This window comes from Pleurodeles waltl, chromosome 5 (assembly GCF_031143425.1).
Source record: "Pleurodeles waltl isolate 20211129_DDA chromosome 5, aPleWal1.hap1.20221129, whole genome shotgun sequence".
Classification (NCBI taxonomy): domain Eukaryota; kingdom Metazoa; phylum Chordata; class Amphibia; order Caudata; family Salamandridae; genus Pleurodeles; species Pleurodeles waltl.
In genome coordinates, this window is record NC_090444.1 from 199,094,540 (window position 1) to 199,118,141 (window position 23,602).

The window sequence follows — 23,602 nt, forward strand, 5'->3', positions numbered from 1 at the left end:
ATGTATATTGTGCAATTTTGTGTAACTTTTTTTAAGTGAGCTTGAACCTTGCGTAATAATGTCCTGTGAGGAGTGCTTTAAATGGGCAGGTACTGTCCGGTACGGAGTACCGGCACTTTTTAATTTTGAGGGGGAGAGTACTTGCACTTCTCAAGAAAAAAGTAATACTTTTAATTGGAGAGTACCGGCCCTTCTCGGAAATAAGCAGGTACTCTGATACAGAGTATCTGCACTTCTATTTTTCCATTTCAAGCACTGCCTGTGAGACTGGTTCACAGGGAAAATGTCTCGTCAAGAGGTGCGCACACACGTACAAAAGTCACATGAGATACCAGCAAAAGTTATATCTCTATAAAAAACGTAATTTAGCGCAATTTCAGGAAACTTTCACCAACTTTCCAGAGAATATTTTTTGCATGTTCAATATTACATTATGTTCTTCTTTATATTTTCTTTTTATAATATGTGAGAATGTTTAATGAGCACAAATTTGTCCTTAAATGTTTTCATATCACTAGGACCCCCACAACTCTTCTTTAGTAAGCATGGGGGAATTCCTTCCTCCGCTTTGGATATTTGAAGGAGAGGACTACTTCCGCAGTTTCAATAGTGACCTCCTCCATCTCACTGTCTTCCCCTCCACTGCTCTGTTTAACTTTGTGGACCGTGTTGCTCCAGGCAAGGATGTGTCTCTAACTCGCTCTGGAGTGGGATGCGATGTGTGAGATGAGTCTTTTCTCTGCTGCAGTGGCAGGGAAGAGCAGCTTCATGATGGGCCCTCTGTGTCATGTGGCAGCTTTCGCATGCTCTCAAAATAGTGGTCTTGTGAGATGTCTGGAGGGCTGCGTGATCTTGTCTCCAAGGAGACTGACTAATGCAGGAAGCATTTGTTAGTTTCTGAAAATCTTGTATGCTTGTGACCTGCCACTTTACACATATTATTGTGAAACCTTGCAAACATACCAGGAAATTATTTCATTGCAAGAATTCCCACTCTTCGAGCTGCCTCCTCATATATAGGTGTAGAAAGCTCCATATGCCTTCTCCTCTGTAACTTTGTTGTAACAAGTAATTTGCAATTATGTTGAAACAGCATGGTAATATAGAAAAGGGCCTCCACCACACCACGCTAAGGGCGATGAAAATCTGAAAATGTGCAGGTTCTAGACTAGCATAAAGATAAACAGGGCTTCAGAAGTTAGTTTATATTAAGGGTACAGACATATTTTACTTAATTCTTTCAGGATTTCTATTCCAGTCTTTCCTTTCTTGAACCTTTAGCTGATGTGGAAGAACAAGCTTTTTTGCCCTAATTATCGGACAAAGGATCCAAACAGTTTACTGTTCCATGGAGCTGTATGCTAAGACGGAAAATGAGTACTGAGTGGCTCTGTTCAGTGAGTAGTTTCCATCAGTAATAAAGATGTTTCATTCATGACTGGCCCTCAAGGAGATAATATTGTCTAGATACTTTCCCTGTGAGAATTCATCTGGCCCATTTTCTAGTTTCTCTTTGTTCCTTAGGACCCCTTTTTAGGAGTTCGGAGAGGTAAAGAGAATCAAATCCAAAGTATCTAGTCAATTGACAGTAAAAACCCTCTTAGGTCACACATTAAATCTCAGAGGCGGAAGTTGAATTAAAAGGTTTATTACGAATGCAAGGCCAGACTTATATAAATAAGTCTACGAAACATGCTATACCAATATGAAATCACCAGGAGTGAAGTAGAGTGTAAAATCAGGTTAAATCGTACAAGCACAGAAGTATTTCTGTTGCAACAGTAATAAAGATAAGAAACAATACATGGTGATCTGAATCGAAATGGGGATCCTTCTATGTAATCATTTGAAAATTAATGTAATCTAAATATGCTAACTAAATTATGGGGAATCCTAAATGTTTCTCTGATAATGTAAGGCTTTATTAATAGTCAAAAGTGTCAGCATTACAGAAACCTCAGTATAAGTTCTGTAAGAGATGTGTGTGGCATGAAGCTACTCAGCCAAAGTAAGAGAAGATATATCTTTACATCTCTAAGCGCCAGATGTAGCAAAGGGTTTTTCCCATTCTGTGTCAATGGGAACATTTATTCGTACATATGGCCCTAAGTCTCAAAGCAATCTGCTCTGGTCAAAGAACAGAAATAATCTGTCCCATCTAACTAACTGAACACCACTGTAGACCTAGCAGAACCTTCAAGAATTTGCCTCATCACTAGTAGTTTTCCATCTTCCATGCACAAACAGAATTTGCAATTTCGATTAGACTTTCATCCCAGGAATCAAACATCAGGACAACCTTGGGTACCTTCCAGGCCCCAGGGCTCCCAAGGGAATTCTCTTCTTTATTTGCTCGTTGGCACTCCTGGTTCCTTGCAAACATATTCTCCCATTCCCCTTTAGCTTAAATACACAACATGCCTTTTATTAACTGTAGACTTGTGCAGGCACACCTGCAAATAAAGAATAATACAATGTGTGCAAACTCCATGTTGAAGGTTAAACATAGAAAAACATTTCAGGCCTTCACTTGAGTCAACTTTACAAACACTTCAATGCACATTTGAAATACATAATTACATCTTTCCTCTTAATAGAATGAATGGCAAATAAGTCATGATTTGTGTGAGGCTGGCCCTCTATGTAGAGTGCAAAGCTAGGCACACTGTGCAAGGGGTCCAGGCAGCCACACGTTGGTTTACAGAGGTAAAAACTTGACCACCTAATGCTCTAATTTTTATGATAGCTTGGTAGAGCAGTTAGGCTGATCTTGGAGAAGTACAAAGCATTTGTTGTACTCACAGTATCAACAAATCAAGACACAAACTCAAAAGAATAACTCAAGACCAATTTACAAAAATATTTCAGATTTTTATATTGTTTTTTAAGACCAAGATCATCCAGATCAGGTATGTACTTTTCAAGTTATGAATTTTTGAAGTTTTAATAAAGTTAGTCTTTGTGTGCGTAGTTAAGCACCATAGGAATCAATAGAGAAATATTTGGAAAATTCACAGTAAATCAGGCAATGCGTTTACCAGTGTCTCCTTTTGCAGGGAGGTCGAGGTTGTTGTTGGGTATCCTGGACCAACCAGAGGCGTTTGGGTGACTCCTAGTTCTGGCAGGAGCAGATGCAGAAAGTCAATTGAGCCGGTGCCAGGCCAATGCTGGGGACCACTTGGAAAAGCACTGCACAGGCAGACTTAAAGGTAAGTCCGGTAGGTCCCCTTGGGGTGTCGAGGGCACAAAGGGTAGAGGATTCTTAGGGCACATCTGGCTCTTCTGTGCAGGGCAAAAGGCAGCTGAGTGCAGAGCAAATCAGCGAGTCAGGAGCTGTAGGCAAAGGTGCCCTTGGAAGCAGGAGGTAGGTACCTTGGAGGGTTGCTTGCAGGTTAGCAGGGGCACTCTGGTGGGAGTTATGGGTGGCTCCTAAAGTCTCTCAACTGGGGCTTCCTCCTGGTTCTTTTTCAGTCCAAAATAGACTGTTCTTCTGGGTGTCTGATATGAGGTGACCAGTACCTAGAGTTATTGTACAGTCTGGCCACTGGAGGCACAGTGCCACCAAACGTGGCACTCGGGCAGGATTTGTCCTCACAGTCTGATGGGCAAAGATTGGTCTGGCTGTGGCGTCCGGTTCCTTGGTCAGCAGCCAGTCAGTTAAGTGGCCTTCACTGGGTCTTTGGTTCTTTGATGTTGCAGAGTGATGTCTTCACTCTTGCAGAAGATCCTTGTATTTTGAAGAGTGGAGGTCCTATGGGGGTTTGTAGAGTCTATCCAATGTCCAAGCAACCCTTCAGCCAAGATTGTCGGGACCTAGGTGCTGCAGGCAGGGTTTGGCACCTTTTACTGGTGCAAGAGGATTTCAGTTCTCAAACCTTGGGTCTTCTTTGTTGCTGGTCTTCTTTTGTCTGTGGAATCTGATTTAGTGGTGCCCACTAAATACTGTATTTATTAGACATTTTAAGGGGTACCTAGTAGTGCCCATTCGGTCATCTACCTTAGGGTGGCTACACCCACTAAGTGACCACTTTGAGTGGGCAGAGGTCACTTCCATACACCTGATTTGCTATTTTCCTTCCATGCAAGATGGAGGGAAATGAAATAGAGAGGTCACCTTGCATGCAACACCTTAGGGGTGGTGCAAGCCAGGACTGACCACTCCTCCTGACCTTTGTCTGGTTTCCCACCATTGCTCCCACCAAAAGTGGGGGTTTGCAACAGGGCGGCCATCTGCTGCTAGCAACATGGCTATGGGTTCAGTTTCAAGGGTAGTATGGCCTTTGAAGCTTGCCAGTAGGACAAAGCATGTTCCTGAAGGAGGGGATATTAGCACCTCCACCCAGGAAGGGCTTTGTTCTGAATCCCAGAGAGCAGGATCTCCAATCCCCAGGGATTCAGAATATTGTCTGGTGGTGGCAGGCTGGTTGTGTCCGGCCAGCTGCCAAGCCAGGGTAGTTAGCTTTTGCAGGGAGCATCTCTAAGGTGACCCTTGGGTACATTTTGTATTAAATCCAATAGTGATACAAGTTTGGATTTATCATTCTAAGTTGTTTATGTCAAACAACCCAGAGTTCGGGGTTGCCAACATGTAGCTGTGAAATTCGTACTGACCCTGTTCACTTACTATATCCCAGGTTTGGCACAGTCACATTGGAGGCATATTGCTCATTTGCTCATGCATCTATGCACACACATGCCATATAATACACCTTGCCTTAGGGCTGGAAGGCCTACCAGAGTGGATGCAGTGTATAGCAAACAGGACAGTGTGCCATGTCGAGTGTGTCTTTCAGGATTGCATCAGAACACTCAGCTTGCAATAGCAGTCCTGGGCGCTTCTGGACCCATGGCCCTAAAGGGTGACACAATCGTTGCTACTGCCCTCAGGGGTCTACCATTAGTACCCCATACCCTGGGTACTTGAGTACCATTTACTATGGACTTATAGTGGCAGCTAAAGGTGTTACCAATTGCGCCAATACATCACAACAGTTTTAGGAAAAGAGATCTGGCTCAGGGAACCTGGTTAGCAGGGGCCCTAGGCACTAACAACTTTGAGGCTACATCACATACTAGGCAAAAAGTGGGGGCTAACATGAGGCCTTTCTCATACGACTATACAATTTCTTATGGTGATAACATAATCCAAATACACTGAATATAAATGCATGCATTTACTGTAATTCAGTGGATCAATGTCATTATTAAAACATGCATATAATCATCTACGTTTCTACTTGTGAATGCACGCCGTTTAATATGATTTTGATATACCACTTAATATCAATACATTAAAGCACACGTTACATGTGTTGTCCACACAATGCATATTGGCACAGCCAAGTTATGCGCTCTCAACCCCCCCTCTGATGACGACTCAAGTCATCACAATCTTCCCATTTTCCTCGAATGAGACTGACTAAAGCCTTGTCATTTTCTTCAGTTTTCATCTAGATTCTTCCAGACTCTCCATATCGTCATAATATTTACACTGACTATTTTGCAGATCAAAGTCCACTCTCTTGCTCTTCTTTGCTTTTTCAACCTTCATTCTCTGACAAACTTTCAATCCTACCATCAAAACTATTGTAAATAGGCAATATTCAAACAACAGCTTCTAAACAAACCCTACAACTCCACATCCTAAGTTTCCAAACCATCTGCCTACAGCTGCAAATCCATTTCCATTTGCTTCCCATGCACCTGTCACTTCAAATTCTTTCAAAACCTTGGTCCACCCAGAAACATTCTTACTTTTGTCTGGGAGGTCAGTACAGCATTGCTAAACTATAAGCATCCAACAGACTCTGACCTCTTTTGCAAGCAAAAGGTCTAACGCAAGTATATTCTTCAAAACCATAGATCTTATCACTATCATCTCTGTGTTTATAACCAATAAAGAATTTGCTGTAATAGTGGATAGTTTATCCACTATTGTAGACAATGTTCAAATGTTCAAATAATTCAGTATCACACATACAGATGGAATCAATACATCAAAAATGTGTCTTGCTACCTCTCCAGCACTAACACCTCATCTAGTTCTAGATTTCATATCCCACACAGGATCAGATCATCAACATGCTCTACGTGGTAAATCTTCAGGAAGACTATGCCAAAATAACACATTCAATGCCATTTCTTGGGCAACTTGAAATAAGCATACTGTCCACAAATAAAATGCACTCCAGGAATCACAAGGCCCTTTTCATCTACAAAAAATGTATTCTTTCCTCTGATATCAAAAGTGTGTTCAGTTTCTGTCTTCCCCATCAACAATGGGCCCAAATAACTCTGGTCAATGTGTATACTTAGGTTTTGTTTGTGTTGCCAATCTAAAGCTAAAGCTGATAAATTTCTCTTTACTTGATGTTCAGCCTCCTCTCTATTGCACCCATGTTGTGTCTTAAGATCTTTATCTGTTTTAGATTTAGACTCTGAATTCCTTCTCCTACCTTACACTATATTGAGGAACTTCTTTTCTACAACTGTCATTAAGCAGGTCAAATTATGGCCCTCATTACAACCCCAGCGATAAATGCTGCCTACCGCCGTGCTGACAGCCACCAACATACAGTGACCGCGGCGGTATTCCGCTATGGGTATTATGACCTACACAGAGAAATCCACCACCATACAGATACCCACACAAGTCCACCAGACCAAAGGTCAGTGATAAACTGGCATTAGCAAAACTCACACCGTTACGCCCACAGTATCACGACCCATGAATCACTGCGGCGGTCTTTCTACCGCGGTAAACCGCGGTACACACCGACGTGCTCAAAATACACACACACTTACAAAACTGAACCACATTGGAAAATTCTAACTACACACACCTGACACACATACACACACCATACCCACACACTCACTCCACTATAAACAACACACCCACATTACCCACAACCCTTTCAATGAAAAAAAAAGATTGCCAACAGAGAGAGACACAAGCCAGGAGCACCCACTCAATCTGAGACACAGAACACCCATACACCATCCATGCATATCACAGCATACACCACAACACATCACCCCACACAACACCCCACACATCCTCACACATATCACTCACACCACATCCATGGCACCCCAAAGACACCCCAGGTTTTCTGAGGAGGAGCTAAGGGTCATGGTGGAGGAAATTATCCGGGTAGAGCCACAGCTATATGGATCACAGGTGCAGCCGACGTCCATTGCAAGGAAGATGGATCTATGGCAGAGAATAGGGGACCGGGTCAACGCCGTGGGACAGCACCCCAGAACAAAGGATGACATCAGGAATAGGTGAAGCGACCTACGGGGGAAGGTGCGTTCCGTGGTTCCAAGACACCAGGTAGCAGTACAGAGGACTGGCGGTGGACCCCCACCACCTACCCCACAACTAACAACATTGGAGGAGCAAGTCTTGGCGATAATGCATCCTGAGGGCCTCGCAGGAGTAGCAGGAGGACTGAACTATGGTAAGTCATATCTTTACTGTTATATCCTCCACCCTACCTGCATGCCATCACATACCCCCACCCTTCCCCTCATTCCCATCACTCCATCACCTCAAATATACCCCACCATCACAACCCACCCATCCCAATACCAAGCCCTGCATGCAACACCAATGCATGGACCATCATCACAGACCTGCATGGACACACATCACCACAACATGCCCAGTAAATCACCACTCACACAAGGCCAAGCTGACAGGGAAATCAAAATCGTAGAGGGAAACACACCCATGCATAATATGGCCCACGAATATAGACTAACATGGCATTTGCAACCCCACAGGGCCCCTACTCAACGTCACTGGAGAGAAGGTGCCAGCTACATTCAGTCACCCTACAGAAGCGGCCCACAGTGACGACAGCAGCTTTGCATGCCTGGATCTCGATGACCAACCTGGCCCATCTGGGACCTCTGGACAGTCAGTTCCCCTGCCACAGTCCCAACCCACCACATAGCCTCCCCCCTCAGGAAACACCAGCACAGCACCCACCCAGCGGGCCCATGCCACTGTCCCCGGGACACGTCAATCAGCAGTGTGTCTACCACTACAGGGACCCCAGGGAACCCCACAAACACAGGATGATCAGAGACCTGGGGTCAGTGGCAGTGGGCACACAGCTCAGGGGACAGAGACACAGGACAACAGGGAAGCTGGGAGGACTGCTGTGTGACAGGGGGAGGACAGGCCCAGGGAACCCACTCTCCACGAGGCTCTCTCCAACATCCTGGGAGCATACCACCATTCCCAGGAGACAATGGGCCAGATACTGGCCAAGCTGCAGGAGACCCAGCAGCTGCAGGAGGGTCAGTACCTGGGGATCAGGGAGGACCTAACAAAAATATACACCATCCTGGTCACCATTGCAGGGCTGCTGGCAGACATGGGCATGACCATGAGGGAGGCAGTGGCACAACAATAGGCGCCTGACACTAGCCAAACTAAGGAGCAGCCTTCCACCTCTGCCGGTGCTAGTGGACAGGAGGCCCCACCACAGGACCAACAGGCCACCAGCACCCCACCCCCTGCAGAAGAAGAACCACCCCGCAAACGGTCCCTGCGATCCAGGCATTAGACAGGGGACATTGCCAAGACCCCCGCCAGGAAATAAGACTCTCCTGATAGTCACCCTTCTGTCCCACTCTGTCACCCTGCCCACCTTGAACTGCCATTACTCTCCTTTTTTTGCCCCATTGGACAATGTACCTGTGATACCAAGAGACTGGACTCTGCCCTGAACTTCCTTCCACCTTCAGCCCAGCCCCTTGAACCACCCCCTCTAAATATGAGCTCCTAAATAAACACCCTTGGAACAAATACCAATCTGGAGTCTGTCAAATGATTCAAATCTGTATTAGTACAACATTATCAAAGCATTGCAACTCAAATGTTCAGTGAAATATACTTTAGGATGACCTCTGTTGGGCAGCAGTACACACAGCAGGAGCCATAGTGGGGCACAGGGATCTGAAAATAGTGATGCCAAAGGGTACAGTCAGTGGCCATAGACATAGGGAATCGGGCTGCCTTGTACAATGTCCAACAGATAACTGAAATGTTAGGTGAAGTTACAGTGTCTTACCTGTGTGTCACTGGAAGTACTGCTGAATAATATTGGTTCTGTTGTCAACATCTTCTTCCTCTGCCTCCACTTCCTCACTGTCCACAGGTGCCACAAGACCATCTCCAGGCACATCCTCCTGCAGAAAAGGCACCTGGCGTCTCAAGGCCAGGTTGTGCAACATGCAACATGCAACGATGATCTGGCACACCTTCTTGGGTGAGTCGTACAGCGATCCACCTGTCAGATGGAGGCACCGGATCCTGGCCTTCAGGAGGCCGAAGATTCTTTCTATAATCCTCCTTGTACGCCCATGTGCCTCATTGTAACGTTCCTCTACCATGTCCTGGCATTTCTCACTGGTGTCAGTAGCCGTGAGAGGTTGGGGTAACCAGAGTCACCTGCAAATATGGAGGGACAACTGTTAAACACACTAACCCTTAGGGACAACCCCATACCCACACACCTACTCATACTGTGTGGGGACATTGGGCTCACTTATTAGCCACACCCGGTGCCTCTGGAGTTGGCCCATCACATATGGGATGCTACTATTCCTCAAGATAAAGGCGTCATGCACAGAGCCAGGATATTTGGCATTCACATGGGAGATGTACTGGTCCGCCAAAAACACCATCTGCACATTCATTGAGTGATAACTTTTTCTATTCCTGTAAACTTGTTCATTTCTCCGGGGGGGAGACAAATGCCACATGTGTACCATCAATGGCACTAATGATGTTGGGATATGTCCCAGGGCATAAAAGTCAGCTTTCACTGTGGCCAAATCCTCCACCTGGGGGAATACGAAGTAGCTGCGCATATGTTTCAGCAGGGCAGACAACACTCTTGTCAACATGTTAGAGGACATTGGCTGAGACATCCCTGATGCCATGACCACTGTTGTTTGGAAGGAACCGCTTGCCAGGAAATGGAGCACTGACAGGACCTGCACTATAGGGGGGATACCTGTGGGCTGGTGGATAGCTGACATCAGGTCTGGCTCCAATTGGGCACACAGTTCTTGGATTGTGGCACAATCAAATTTGTAGGTAATAATAATGTGTCTGTCCTCCATTGTCACTAGGTCCACCAGGGGTCTGTACACCGGAGGATGCCACCATCTCATACTGTGCCTCAGCGGTTGAAGCTTATGGAAGAGAATGGAGAGCAAAGGGTCATATTCACACATATATTGCACTAATGATGAATTGTTCACTTTACAGAAACAGTATGTGAACTCGAGAGTCCGTTGATGTGCCAATGTCTGCTGTGACGCAGTTAGGTGCCATGCCCTGTGCCCCCCTGAAATGGCGGCTGCCTGACCTGTGAGGAGGGACAAGTGGAAATTAGGTAATTGCGCTGGCATTGTATGCTGTTGCGGTAGGCGGTCGATGAACGCCGCGCAAATTCGCATTGGTTAATATTGGGGCCTATGGGTTTCAGGAGCCAATGGCGATGTACGCAGGCGGTGACGGTATGCATCGCCGCGGACGTCACCGCCATTTTCTATCTAATCACTCACTTGCTACCTGGCCTTCAACAGGAGAGGACCTACACTGCAAGTGCTGCTGTGACCTGTGTCTGGAAGCAACAATGGCTCATGTGTCTGGGGAAAGGGCCCCTGCCTTCACTGCGGAGGAGTTGGAGAAACTGGTGAATGGGGTCCTACCCCAGTACACGTTATTCTACGGTTCTCCAGACAAACAGGTGAGTACACTGTGAGCATGATGCGTGGCCCATGAATGTATGGAGTGCTGTGTGGGTAAGCCACATGTAGGGGGGGCAGAGGGGTCCTGGCCAGAGTGCAGCATGTAAGGTGGTCAATGTATGTGCATCAGGGGATGTGTGGGATCTGGTGGGCAAAGAGTATGACGGTCCCGATGGGTGAATAATTCCCTTTTCTGCGGTCTTTTCCCTGTAGGTCAGCGCCCACCAGAAAAAGGGTATTTGGCGTGCCATCGCCAAGGACTTGCAGACCATGGGGGTCTTTGACAGGCGGAGCACCCACTGCCGCAAGAGGTGGGGGGACCTGTGCCGCTGGGCAAAGAAGACGGCGGAGGCCCAGCTGGGGCTGGCCTCCCAACGAGGAAGGGGTGTCCGTCGCACCATGACCCCTCTGATGTTCCACATCCTGGCGGTGGCCTATCTGGAGTTGGATGGGCACTTGAAGGCATCACAGCAGCCACGAGGGGGTGAGTACAGAATCTGAAACCTGACTTTGCGCGCGTTAGGAGGTACCTGGGTGGGGGATTGGGGCTGTGAGTGCCCCTAGGCCAGGGTGAACATGATAGGGTAGGTCCCTTGTTGGGCAGGCTCTGAATCACTCCGACCCAATAGTGTTGGCGGCCATCTACTTCTGGGCAGGGTCCTGTGGGTTTCAGGTGTACAGTTAATGGCGTTAGACATTGAACCCCATGGGCTGGTGACTGTCTTTGTAAATGGTTGGGCATGGCCTAGTGCATAGGGCTGCTACCTGTGTGTTGTATACGCCAACGGTAGTGGTGCTGCTGGCATTGACCAAGTGTATCCTCTGTCTCTCCCCCCCCCCTTTTTGTTTTGTCACTGTGTCCTTGTTTGCATTAGCATCATCTGGTGGAGGAGCAGAGGCACTGACGACGGAGGGAGCTGCATCCCACATGGTCCATGAGGCCAAATCCAGCGAGGGTGAGGGCACCAGTGGGACGGAGGGCGAGGGGAGCACCACGACGGGGACAGGAAGGGAGACCACAGACAGTGACTCCTCCTCCGATGGAAGCTCCTTGGTGGTGGCGGACACCTCTGTGCCCACCCCAACAACAATAGGTACAGACGTCACCCCCCCTACTAGCACCATCCTCCCAGCAGCCACTCAGCATGTTTCTGGTGCCGGCTTACCCAAGAGGGTGGGCGTCTCCTTCTCCCCAGGCACCTCAGGCCCTGCCCCAGTCAGCCCTGCTGCCCTCAGTGAGGAGGCTATTGACCTCCTGAGATCCCTCTCTGTTGGGTAGTCAACCATACTGAATGCCATCCAGGGTGTAGCAGGGCATTTGCAACAAACAAATGCATACCAGGAGGGCATTCACTCTGGCGTGGCGGCCCAACAGAGAGCATTTCAGGCTCTGGTCTCAGCACTGATGGCAGCCCTTGTCCCTGTGTCTAGCCTCCCCCTCAACTTCCTCTACCCAGACCCAATCCCCTCAACCCCAGCCTATCCCAAGCACACCTTCAGATCAGCATTCACCCAAATCAACACACAAAGGTGGGTCAGGCAAACATAAGCACCACACTTCATCTCACAGGCACCATTGGGACACCATTCCCATGAAGACACACCAACATCCACTGCCTCCACTGTGTCCCCCTCTTCCTCGTCATCCACCTCCCTCCCAGTAGCATCTCCACTCTCACCTGCATGCACTACATCCTCATCCACTACCTCCATCAACAGCACGCCCATTACAACACACCCCTCACTGGTAGTCACCACCCCCACATCCATGCACTCGTTCCCTGTGTCCTCTCTCCAGTGTGTCTGGGACCCCTCCTCCCAAAGTACACAAACACAGGCACCTACCCACCCAACAGCCATCCACCTCACAACAGCATACAGTCCATGCACCTTCACTCAAACTCAGCAGACAGACATCTCCTACAAAACCACTCCCTCTTCCTCCACTCCAATCCTTCTCCATCTTCCCACCCCAGTGTGTCTAAAAAACGTTTTCTGGCAAAAATTGACCTGTTCCCTATCCCTCCCCCCACCGTCCTTCCCCTCAGGCAAGGGTGTCCAGAACCCATGCCAGCACCTCAGCCACCAAGTCAGCTTCCGCTGTGGTACTTGCAACTCCCAGAGGCTCTAAGTGGGCACCCGTCAGGCCAGCCAGTGTGCCATCGACCCCTGCAAAGGACCAAACCATCCCGCCACCTGCCAAGGTGAAGAAGGGGACAGCATGCATCAAGGGTAAGGAGCATGACCCACCCAACAAGGCATCCTCCAAAACTCCAGCTGCCAGAGCCAAGGTCCCAACAGCAGCTGCCAAGGTGAGGGATGGGCAGAAAGGCCTTCATGTCGGTTTGTACACAATGCTGTGCATGGATGGCGAAAGTTAGTGCCCCATTATCCAGGTCATTACCAGGTATAAATGTGCAACAGGATGCACCAGTCTTGATGCATACCCCACCCTTCAATTGTGGTCATCAAGTTAATTACATAACGATGTTGCATCACCATGAGGGGGATGGCTCTTAGGTCTTCCTTGATAGTGTTTAGGCCGAGCTCAGTACTGTTGATCATCTTTAGCAATTCCCACCTGGTTATCGGCAACCAGCTGTTGTTCACTTTTGTCTGTAGTGTGAAGATAGGTATTAACCCTCCCACATTTACTTGAGTGTCATTCAACAGTCTGAATTCTTCTGGAATGTCCTTGTACTGAGCCCAACCAAAAAATCTTTTCTTTCGAGCCTGATGTAGCAGAGTTGTTTTCTTCTGTAGCGGATGTTGGAACAAATGGACCGGTCTTCTTCCAAGATGACCAAGGTTGGGGTGTGCACAGTCATCATCATCATCATTATCTTTAGTTTGCCAATGTGCCATAAAAAGCATATAAAACATCACATTTATTGACATAAACACACTTTGGCATAAAAGAGCAACATTTAGTCATTTAAAAAGTAAATGAAATTCTATATAAAACGCATTTTTAAAATTTACTGAGGTAGATGGTACAGATTGTACAGCAAAAACTTCTTTTGGGATCAGAGCCTCCATTAAAAACTTACAAAAGCTAGCCAATGATGCTTAAACCCCACTTGCCGCAATAAAAGAGTCAGGAAAGTACTTCTAGTGCCCGAGTATAGGAAGCATCATAGAATAAAGTGACGTGCTCTGTGCTCTACCAGGCATAATATGTCAAGAAAGCAACTTTAAAATGGATTAGATTTAATCTGAAATATGTTAAATAGAGCCGATGATTCGTGTTCTCAATCCATCCCAGGTACGGCTCACTAAATTTAACTGTTGAAATTTGGACGTAATGTTTAACAGTTTTCAAATTCAAAGCGTACCACAACTTCTCCTCCAAACAATAATCCGCATGATGGGATTTCACAATAACCTTAGCGTTGGGTAAAATGTAATTAGGGGAGACATCTGGAGGTGCGATCTCCATTTTAGGAATGAGCTGTTAACAATTCCTAAATATTTTAAATGATTTGTTCTTTTTATAAGTGTACTCCCCTATACTAAAGCGCTTCAATTTCTTACATATTGGCCCACATGTCATGGTATTTGATTTCGAATAGTTCACTTTCAGGTCCAAGCCCTCCATAAACTCTGTAAAGAAATCTAATGGCTCCTGCAAAGAGTTTGTGGTGTGAGCAATCAGGACTGCATTGTATGCGTATAAAAGTATGTGTACAGATTGATTACCTACCTTTGGGATATCCACAACCGCCTGTGATGGATATTCCGTAATGCTGTTAATGTAAATTAAAAACAAGAAAGGGGCTAGAAAGCATCATTGTCTTATGCCTCTCAGCGACTCTATTTGAGTTGACAGTTCCACTTGCAGACTGTATTTGACTGAGAATTTAAAGTCATGATGTAGACGTTGTATTAGAGTAAGTAGGTTTGATTCCACCCCAAATTTCTGCATTATTTCCCATAATTTGTTCCTGTTGACTAGGTCAAAGGCACTTGAAAAATCAATGGAAGTCATATGAATGCCCCCTCCCTTTTGCCTTCACATATTTACTGACAATGAGGTGGAAGTTTAATGTTTGTTCTACAGTGCTTATACCAGGCCTAACCCCATACTGGATGGGCATTTGAATGTTGTTTTCTTCCGCCCATTTCTCTAGTCTGGCCAAAATCACCCAACACTGGATCTTTCCTGTTGTGTCAACTAAAGAAATTGGCCTATATGAGGCTGGGGCCAATTTATCTCCCTTCCTGAAAAATAGGGACAAGTGTGCCCGATTGCTACGATTCAGGGATTTCCCCCCTGGCTGCACTTCTGAACACATTTGTTTACTTGAGGCCCCACAATTTGATGTCTGAACGGGCTGCGTTGAACCATCGATGTGGGGTGGACTCTGAAATAGGTCTATGGGTGACGAGATCACCTGAAATAAACTTGCATAACCTATTCAATTACATTAGGATGGAAATACAACTGGATTTTTCCTCTAGACACACCATAATAGACTTGATATTTACTTGGACAATTCTCTAAATAAATCTGCACAGACCCACCTTTGCCCATTCAATCCCTAGACCCTTATTTTTTTGTATAAGACATGTTACACTCCTTAGCTCCAAGATTCTTACTGATTTTTAGTGTTAGAGTACTTCATACAGGGTTATGGTCGCTAAGGCAACCTGATAGAATTTTATAATCCGAAGCAAGTTGGATGACATCTGCTGATATCTATCTGAAATCTATAATGCTCTCTTTGGCCCCCCCTGTAAATGTAGGGATCAGCTCTGTGGAATTTGACTGGACCTCACACATAATTACTAAATCAGGTTTCAAAGGCAGAATTTTTAGACTGTCCCCAACTTTAGTATGCTTAAAATGTGTCCTATCCACACATTCATCCCCTGGAATATCATACAAACAGTTATCTCCAATAAAGCACAAGGTAATGTTAAACTCTTTGTCAAATGAAGAAAAAAGTAATCTAAGAATTCATCTAAGTCATTAATTCATTTGCTTGCTTCATGGTTAAAAATTTTGTCATAAAGGTTTGTCAACAGAATGTCAAGCACTAACCTGTTCGTCCCACAATGCTCACCCAAGTTGCTTGTTCCCAAATCCACCTAGAAGTTGCATGCGTACACCTTACTTGTATGTGATTGGCACGGGACGTTCCAGGGGAAAGGGGATGGAAGAGAGAGAGAGAGAAACACAGACATCGCCTGGCAGGATTAGGATGGCTAGCGTTGGTCTACGAAGAGCAGATACCTCCTATGATGAATTCAACATTTAGTCAAATAACACTTTTTATTTTTTAACCAATATACTAAAACTACTTTTTGCCAATTCCCACAAACTAGGTATACCTGTCAGGGTTCCCTTTCCTGCTTATGATGGGTTTCCCCTCTCTCTAGGGATCTTCAAGAAACAATATGGAACCTGCCACCAAATACAATTTTCAGCCGTCTATGCTATCAACATGTATTCTTACCTTGTTCCCAAGTCAATGTGGCCACACTGGAAGACTTACTTAAAGTGTTCCAGAAATTCAGTGTAGGTCTTGCTCGTTGGGTCTTGATGAGACTTTCTAAAACACAGTCACACTCACAGTCTTAGACATATAACAGGCGATAAAGAATGGAAATAAATTCTTAAGTATTTAGATTTCTTAAATATTCAGGGATTAGTCAGCGTGTTAGTATGGGAAAGATCACAGTTCAGTGTTTTAACCACACTGAGAGCATAGGGTTAATACCGTATGTAATTGGTGTCATCAATGTAACATTACAGTGACAATTGAACATGAGAATGACAGACCTTTGATTCACGTTTTGAAACTAGCGTGCCACTCACTGAGTGTTTTTTATCATAGGCAATAATTGGTATCACAGAAATGCTACATAAAACTCAACTATAACAAACATGTTCATAGTACATCATTAAAATAACAATTGTCCAACAACCGTGAAAATCTACACTGTCATTGCAAGCTAACAACAATGAGCATTATTATTTGGCAGACAACAAGTATTCAAGTAACCAAGGACCCTGATAACATTGCCTTCTTGTGCACGCTGCCCTTCTGAACATCCTGCAATCAACTATCACATGATGAAGGGTGATACCCTGGAACCGGTCCCAGGAAGCTTGTTTCTGGTTCAGGTAGAACCTGGCCTGGCAGTTTGGGCTGGACTGTTCCCATGAGGAACAGGGTCAAGACTGATTTGCATGTGGCTTGGTCCAAACTGAAAAGGCATGGCAAGCAAAAAAACTGATGGCTTAAACCCACATCTGTGACTTGGGGTGAATGTTTGATTTGTTCTGCATTCCGTCCATCATCTGTTGTTTTCACATTTGTTGCTCCAAGTGGGAAGGGTATGCCCAGTCGTGGGTCCCGTGCTTGCTATACCACCAGATTCAAGATAGCCTGGCTGATGAAGGGTGATACCCTGAAACTGGTCCCAGGATGCTTGTTTCTGGTTCAGGGAGAACCTGGCCTGGCAGTTTGGGCTGGACTGTTCCCATGAGAAACAGGGTCAAGACTAGAGAAGAAGAAGAAATGACGCACAACCTCACTTGCGAGTAAGGAATTGACGCATTGCTGACTTTTCCGATGCTTGCTCGCCCGTGCGGTTTTATATTTGATGCAAAACAGGTACGTTGTGTAACAACAATGTTTCCATTGTTTTCTATGGAGGAAGATTCTATTATTTTGAAAATTCATAACTTTACTTGTGTATGTTGGATTTTTGTTGTTTTCATCTTGTTTGATTTAGATGAATATTAGCTTTTTTTCTAAACTGGTGTTGTGTCCATTTTGTAGTGTTTTTACTGTATTACTCTGTGTATTGGTACAACTTCTTCACACATTGCCTTTGCGATAAGCCTGACTGCTTGTGCCAAACTACTAAGGGGGTGAGGAGGGGTTGTCCTAAGTACGTATCTCCATTACTCTGACAGGAGTAAGGGTCCCTCCTTGGACAGCGTTTAAGCTGACTGCCAACCAGAGACTCCATTTGTAACAAGGATGCCACAAGCTCAGGCAACAAGTTGACACGTGCCCCAGATTCCTACACAAGTTCTAAAACAAGCATTGTCTCAAGTAAACATTTCTCAAAGGTAACAACAATCATTAGCCCATGCAAGGGCAGGTGATTTGCGTAGGGGCACACTTTACTAAACGCCAGATGTGGGTTATGGAGCATATTTGGGTTTGCAGGCCCGACACAAAATGTCTTGTTCTTCCACTAAAGATATCAAAGACACCAAAAACTGAAGTGAAGACCATTTAAGAATGACATTAACTTTTGGGATTTTCATAGAAATAAACATAGTGAGACCCCCCTTGCCCTTCCTGCTGATGATGTCAATGCAGGGTGGAACAAAGGGGAAAAACCATCTGTTTAGAAAAGGTTGGTCATCCAAGTCTCTTGGACGCAAAAGACAACTTTTGCCAGGCTGGATTCATCAGCTTTTGGTGAGCTCTTGCAATGTTCCATGTAGCCAGGTTCAACCCCTCCCACTGGGGTATTAATTTTCCTCTTAGTTCAGATTCTAGTTTTGAACTCTCCATATTACAATTGTGTATCTTCGCTCTCCTTGCCTTAGATGACTAGTGCATTCAAGGGACAGACAGCCCAGTTTGTGGGCCCAGGGTAGCCCCTAGTCGGGGGTGATGCCCCCTTCCTCCTGCACAATAAACCCTCTGTTCACTTTGTCTAGTAGGTGGAGAGTGATTACACCTGGGCTGTGAGCAGTTACCAACCTTTTATGGCAGCCGTACAAACTAGAGTGTCAATGGTGTGATCAATTTTCCATTTATAGCATCAATCAGTACCTTTCAAACTGGCAAGTGGAGAAAATCTTTTTCTGACTGGGATTTGAGATTTTGGGAATTCCATAATCTGCCATTTCCATCATGTGTAAGTAGTTGACCATCAGATGCCCAGTTATCGGTTCTCCCTAGTAAGGGTGTGACTAAGTGATTATGGAGAAATCCCAAAGGCAACATTTTAATTGGACTTGGTTTTCTCATATTTGCCCTTGCCAATGTCAGAACTTCACTGGCTGTCAGTGGGTTTCTAAAATTTGATATAATAGTGTCAGATGGAAATAGTTGCCAGCTTGCAGAAGGGGTACAATACTTAAATCACTACATAAGGATTAGCCGCTGGTAGAAGGTTGATCACTGGGAGAGGAGCAGCTCTGTTGATATTCCTCTCTGATTCTCTCACAGCGAGCCAGTGACCTGCCTCGGGGTTGGAATTGAAGCTAGTGCTGGCCCCACAAATGGCCCACGTAGCTGGGCTCTAACGGTGTCACCTACTGCCGCTGTAATATGGTTTGTTATATGATTTAAACAATCGGTAGGTAGGATCTTAGTTTGTGTAGATGTAGGGACCACCACTGCCCTTGATGGATGGGTTCGTACAAGGGTTTGTAGGGTTTGTATTTGGGACTTTCCAGAGTTAAACAAGATTTATATATTGTCCTCAATGGCAATAAACTGGTTAAATAGGGGACTTATTTTTTGATTCAATAAATCACTCATATACCCATCTATGCTGGCCCATAGCTCCAAACTCTGATCTACTGGGTGCTCTACTTCATTTGTCTCGTTTAACTGAGACCTACCCCAACTACCTCTGACTTTGGGACCTCTTTCTTCTCTTTGAATGGGGCTCAGAATGAGGCTTAGGATATGGAGAGCAGATAAGAAATTCAGGTCTCAGATCCTCAGCCGAATCCAAAGTCTGGCCTATTGGCCACTCAACTCTTCCAGCTGCATCCTCTACTACTTCGTGATCTTGCAATGCCCTGCAGGGGTTTGGGCAACTTATTGAGGGGACATGCCTGTTGGATACAAGGGTGATAGTACTCTAGATGTCACTGGTAAACATGGAGATGTAAGTAAGAAAAAGTCCTCAGTTGTTGCAGAGAGACGTCACTCCGCTAATTTTATCTCACTCAATATATTATCCTCTTTCCGAACCAAAAAGCTATGAATAGTTGTCCTGGTTCTGGATCTAGTAGGTGGGCTTACAGTGGCCGAACTCACTGTGGCTGAAGTCACTGCTTTTTTCTTGCTCATATTTGCTGGAACCTGCCTAGGCCTGAAGAGTGTAGATAGAACAGTTAGAATGGTTGGATGTGCAGTTAAAGGGCAATGCCTTCACCTCCCCCAGAACTGACTAGCAATGACCAGGACATTCAGGGGCAGCAGGTAAGTGACAGGCTCAAAGCCCCATGTGACAGAAACAGAGAACCAGAAACAAAGCTGCAATGGCACTTACGTCTCCCCCTGGATTTGCTGAAAAACTGTGGTCGCCTCCACCCGCAGTCCTCACAGTCCCCTTCACAGGCCTCACTGCAGCCCTCACCACACAACGAGGATTGTAGTAGTAAATGGGTGGTAGGTAGTAGTGTAATCCTCAAGGTAACAGGGAGAACAACCACAGCAAGCCACATGTACAGCTGCTGTCTCGCTCCCTTTTACTGTTGAGGGAGCCCTGCCACCACTCGCAGCTCACAACACCTCTTCTGGGAGACTTCCATCAGACTCCCATCACCTCCATCCTCCTCCATACCTCTTCTAGTCACCCACCTGTCACCTCCTCAACTGCCCTGCTGCTCTGCAGTACACCTGTACCCATCCGCCTCCTCACATGAGCCGGGTAAAGTGGTGGTGGGTGAAGGGAGGTCAGAAAGCACTGTTTAGCGGCTACTTAGTGAGTGGGGGGCCTCCATGGGAGAAGAGAGAAATGATAGCAGGCGCAAGGTAAGCACAGCCTCTGTGTCCAATAAAAGTGGGAACAAGGGAGAGAGGGCTCACTCCAGGGACCATGCTTTAGACTCTAGGCTTATACCAACAGTGGCAGATCCTCAGTGTGAACTGTCCACCAGGCGCCTCTTCTCACAGTTTTGCAGCTCCACAGCACCCTCCAGGGTCCTCCAGCCTTGTCCTACATCTGACATTGAGCTTGTTCCGATGAGTGGCGTGGGGGCGGACACAAGCACAGCCCCAGGGGGAGGGTTAAACAGTCACAAGAGAGTGGAGGCTCCCCCATCTGGGGATGAGCTAAGCATAAGCAAGTTATCCACACTGCCAGTAGTAAACCATCAGTGTGGAGGTGCATTGGTGCATGTCTGGTCCGTTCTTTATTGCTCCACAAAACAGACCTCCTCTCCAAAGCAGGAGGGACATTCCAAGGTGGGGAATTTCAAAGACCACGTGCCCTTTGTAATGAGACCCAGGAATCTACAAATGAGGAAGATGACCAACCCCCTTGTCCTGAGCCCATTTTTTGTGACAGCAAAGGCAGGAAAATTAGTTAAATTAGGAGGAGTACTCAGTTCATGCCAGTCCCACCCCTAAGGAGGATGAGCTGAAGTGAACACTATGTTTCAAATTCCTCCATCTTGCTTCATAGGAATTAGACCACTAGTATTAGGGTTTTGCCCACTTCCCAGCAGAAGTGGTCAGAAGAAAGCTGTAGTCACCCTAAAGGTGGTCAGCCAATTGGCTGTATTTAGGTGGCATCCCTGAGCTCTAGAACTTAGAGTAAGACAACATAAGAAGACCCGGGCAAAGAAAAGTTGCCCCCATAAAAGAGGAAAGGAAGCAGCTGACCTGGACCCAGCCCTTCTGGCCTGCCTGCTGACCTTGGAGGACCCTGCATAAAAAGCAAACTCGTTCTACCTTCAATAAAGACTCAATCTCCCATGGGCAGCAGACTTGTCCTGCAAAAAGAAACTCCAAAGAAAAGAGTCTGCAGCTGTTGACACTAGAAACCCGACACCAGAAGTGACCTCTGCACCCGACATCCATGACCTGAGATGAAGCCAACCAACATTGCCAACGCGGGTCATCAGCTGCCCAGAGACCAAGTCTAGTGTGGTCTCACCCATCGTGGACTCTCCTAAGATGCTTGCAGCCTCTGAACAAAGTCCCCCTCTCCTGAAGGCTTGTGGACAGAGAAAACCTGACAGGTCCAGCAACCACTGCACCCGGGACCCCTGACCCCAGCTGAGGTACGTCACCAGTGCCAAGGATATCCCGTGGCTCCTAAGAGCTTGAGTTCACCTTGGGTCCACCCCGCCAGACTCCCCGATGACTCCTGCAGGCTCAATATAGATGATCCCCCTGACCCTGTGTGCTCCCGGTCATATGAGCCTAAAGACCCCCTGCATCCATCGCCCCTGGGCACAGGAGAAGAGGACCAAAGGTGCATCACGAGTACCCCCAGACTAGTACCTACCTGCTTATTGTCCCTGACTGGCTTCCTAGCCAGAGCCTGGAGCCTGTCTTCACGAGGAGTAAACTACCATAGGAAACCATGAGGCACCTGATGCCTTACTGCACCTCTGCAACCAGCCACCCAGTCTCCAGTACTTACCTTAACTCCCTGTGTTTGGCTTCATAAGTTGTTGTTAACTCAGTGTTTGCTAAACATTGTTTTTTCGCCACAGTGTCTATTTCAGAAACTGAAAATATTTATGCTTAAAAGTCTACTTACCTGATTATGAAGTTCTTGGGTTTGAAACACATATAAAATGAATTGTTATTTTTCTAAATTGGTCTTGGATTTATTCTTTGAGTGTGTGTCTCATGTATTGTCTCTATGAGTACAACAAATGGTTAGCACTACCCTTTGATAAGCCTAACTGCTCGCCCACACTACCAGAAAATAGAACATCAGTTCCGTCTCCTTTTGCCTCTGCAATACCAATTGAGGATCAACTGGACACTCTGCACAGTGTACTTCATTTTAGTGCACTATATAGAGAGCTACCTTCCTACATAGACTCACTGTCGAACATAATTGCATAGTCCCAAAAACCTTTGCATAACCTTTGTTCTTGGGGGTGTCATATCCCTAATACAATCTACAAATTCTGGCATGGTTTGCCGGCCAGATGCTGAGACTAGTTGTCCCAGATAGCTAATCTCTTGTTGTACATACTGCACATTCCCTTTTTTCACTTTGTACCCTCTTGTGGCAAAGCAGAAGGGTTACACACCAGGATGTTGTCACCATACTGTATAATGGTGCAACTGGATTGGAAGTTAGCAAGGAGTTTTCTCAGTAATCAGTTAAAAATACTGGGGAACTCACAGTACCCCTGGGGCAATCTCCAGTATAGCAGCTAGACTCCTCAGAAGGTGAATGGAGTCGGATACTGGCTGTCGGGGTGCAGTAAAATGCTAAATAACCCATTTTTTATGTTTGTTGTGGAGAAATAGTAGGCATTTGTGGGTATGTTAGTAAATATGACAGATGGGTCTGGAACAATGGGGATTTCCAGGACCACAATGTCCCTAAGGGGGTGCAGATCCTACACTAGGAGCTGGGAAGATCTCCGTATGCGCGGGGGGACCCCCACTTGGAGGACCCCTTGATCAATTAGTGCTCGGATATTACATGCTATACCTTCATTCACCTTCTTAGAGAGCTGGTACGGGTGCACCCTGGTTAAGATAGCCCCCTCCTGCAGATTTATCCTTATGGGTTCTGCAGTGTTGATGAGCCCTACACAGTAGAGTCCCTTGGCCCACAGCTGTGGCAGTACTGTGGTCAAATCTTGTTCCTCCCATGCTGTTAATACCGCCATGGGTGATGGGGACTCATTCCGCGAAGAGGATTTCTGTGACTTTAGGGCACTCACCGAACAACTGATCATTGGTTACCTCCCTTATGCTGAGACTAAAGATGGCACATGTCCACATTCCATCCGCTTGGTCAGTTGCTCGTAGGATCCTGTATCTGGGTGTGATTCAACGGCTTCCAGGAAGAGCAGTGCTTCCTTTTGGAATCCTGCATCATAGTTGCCTTCCTGGCAGAACATGAATTTATG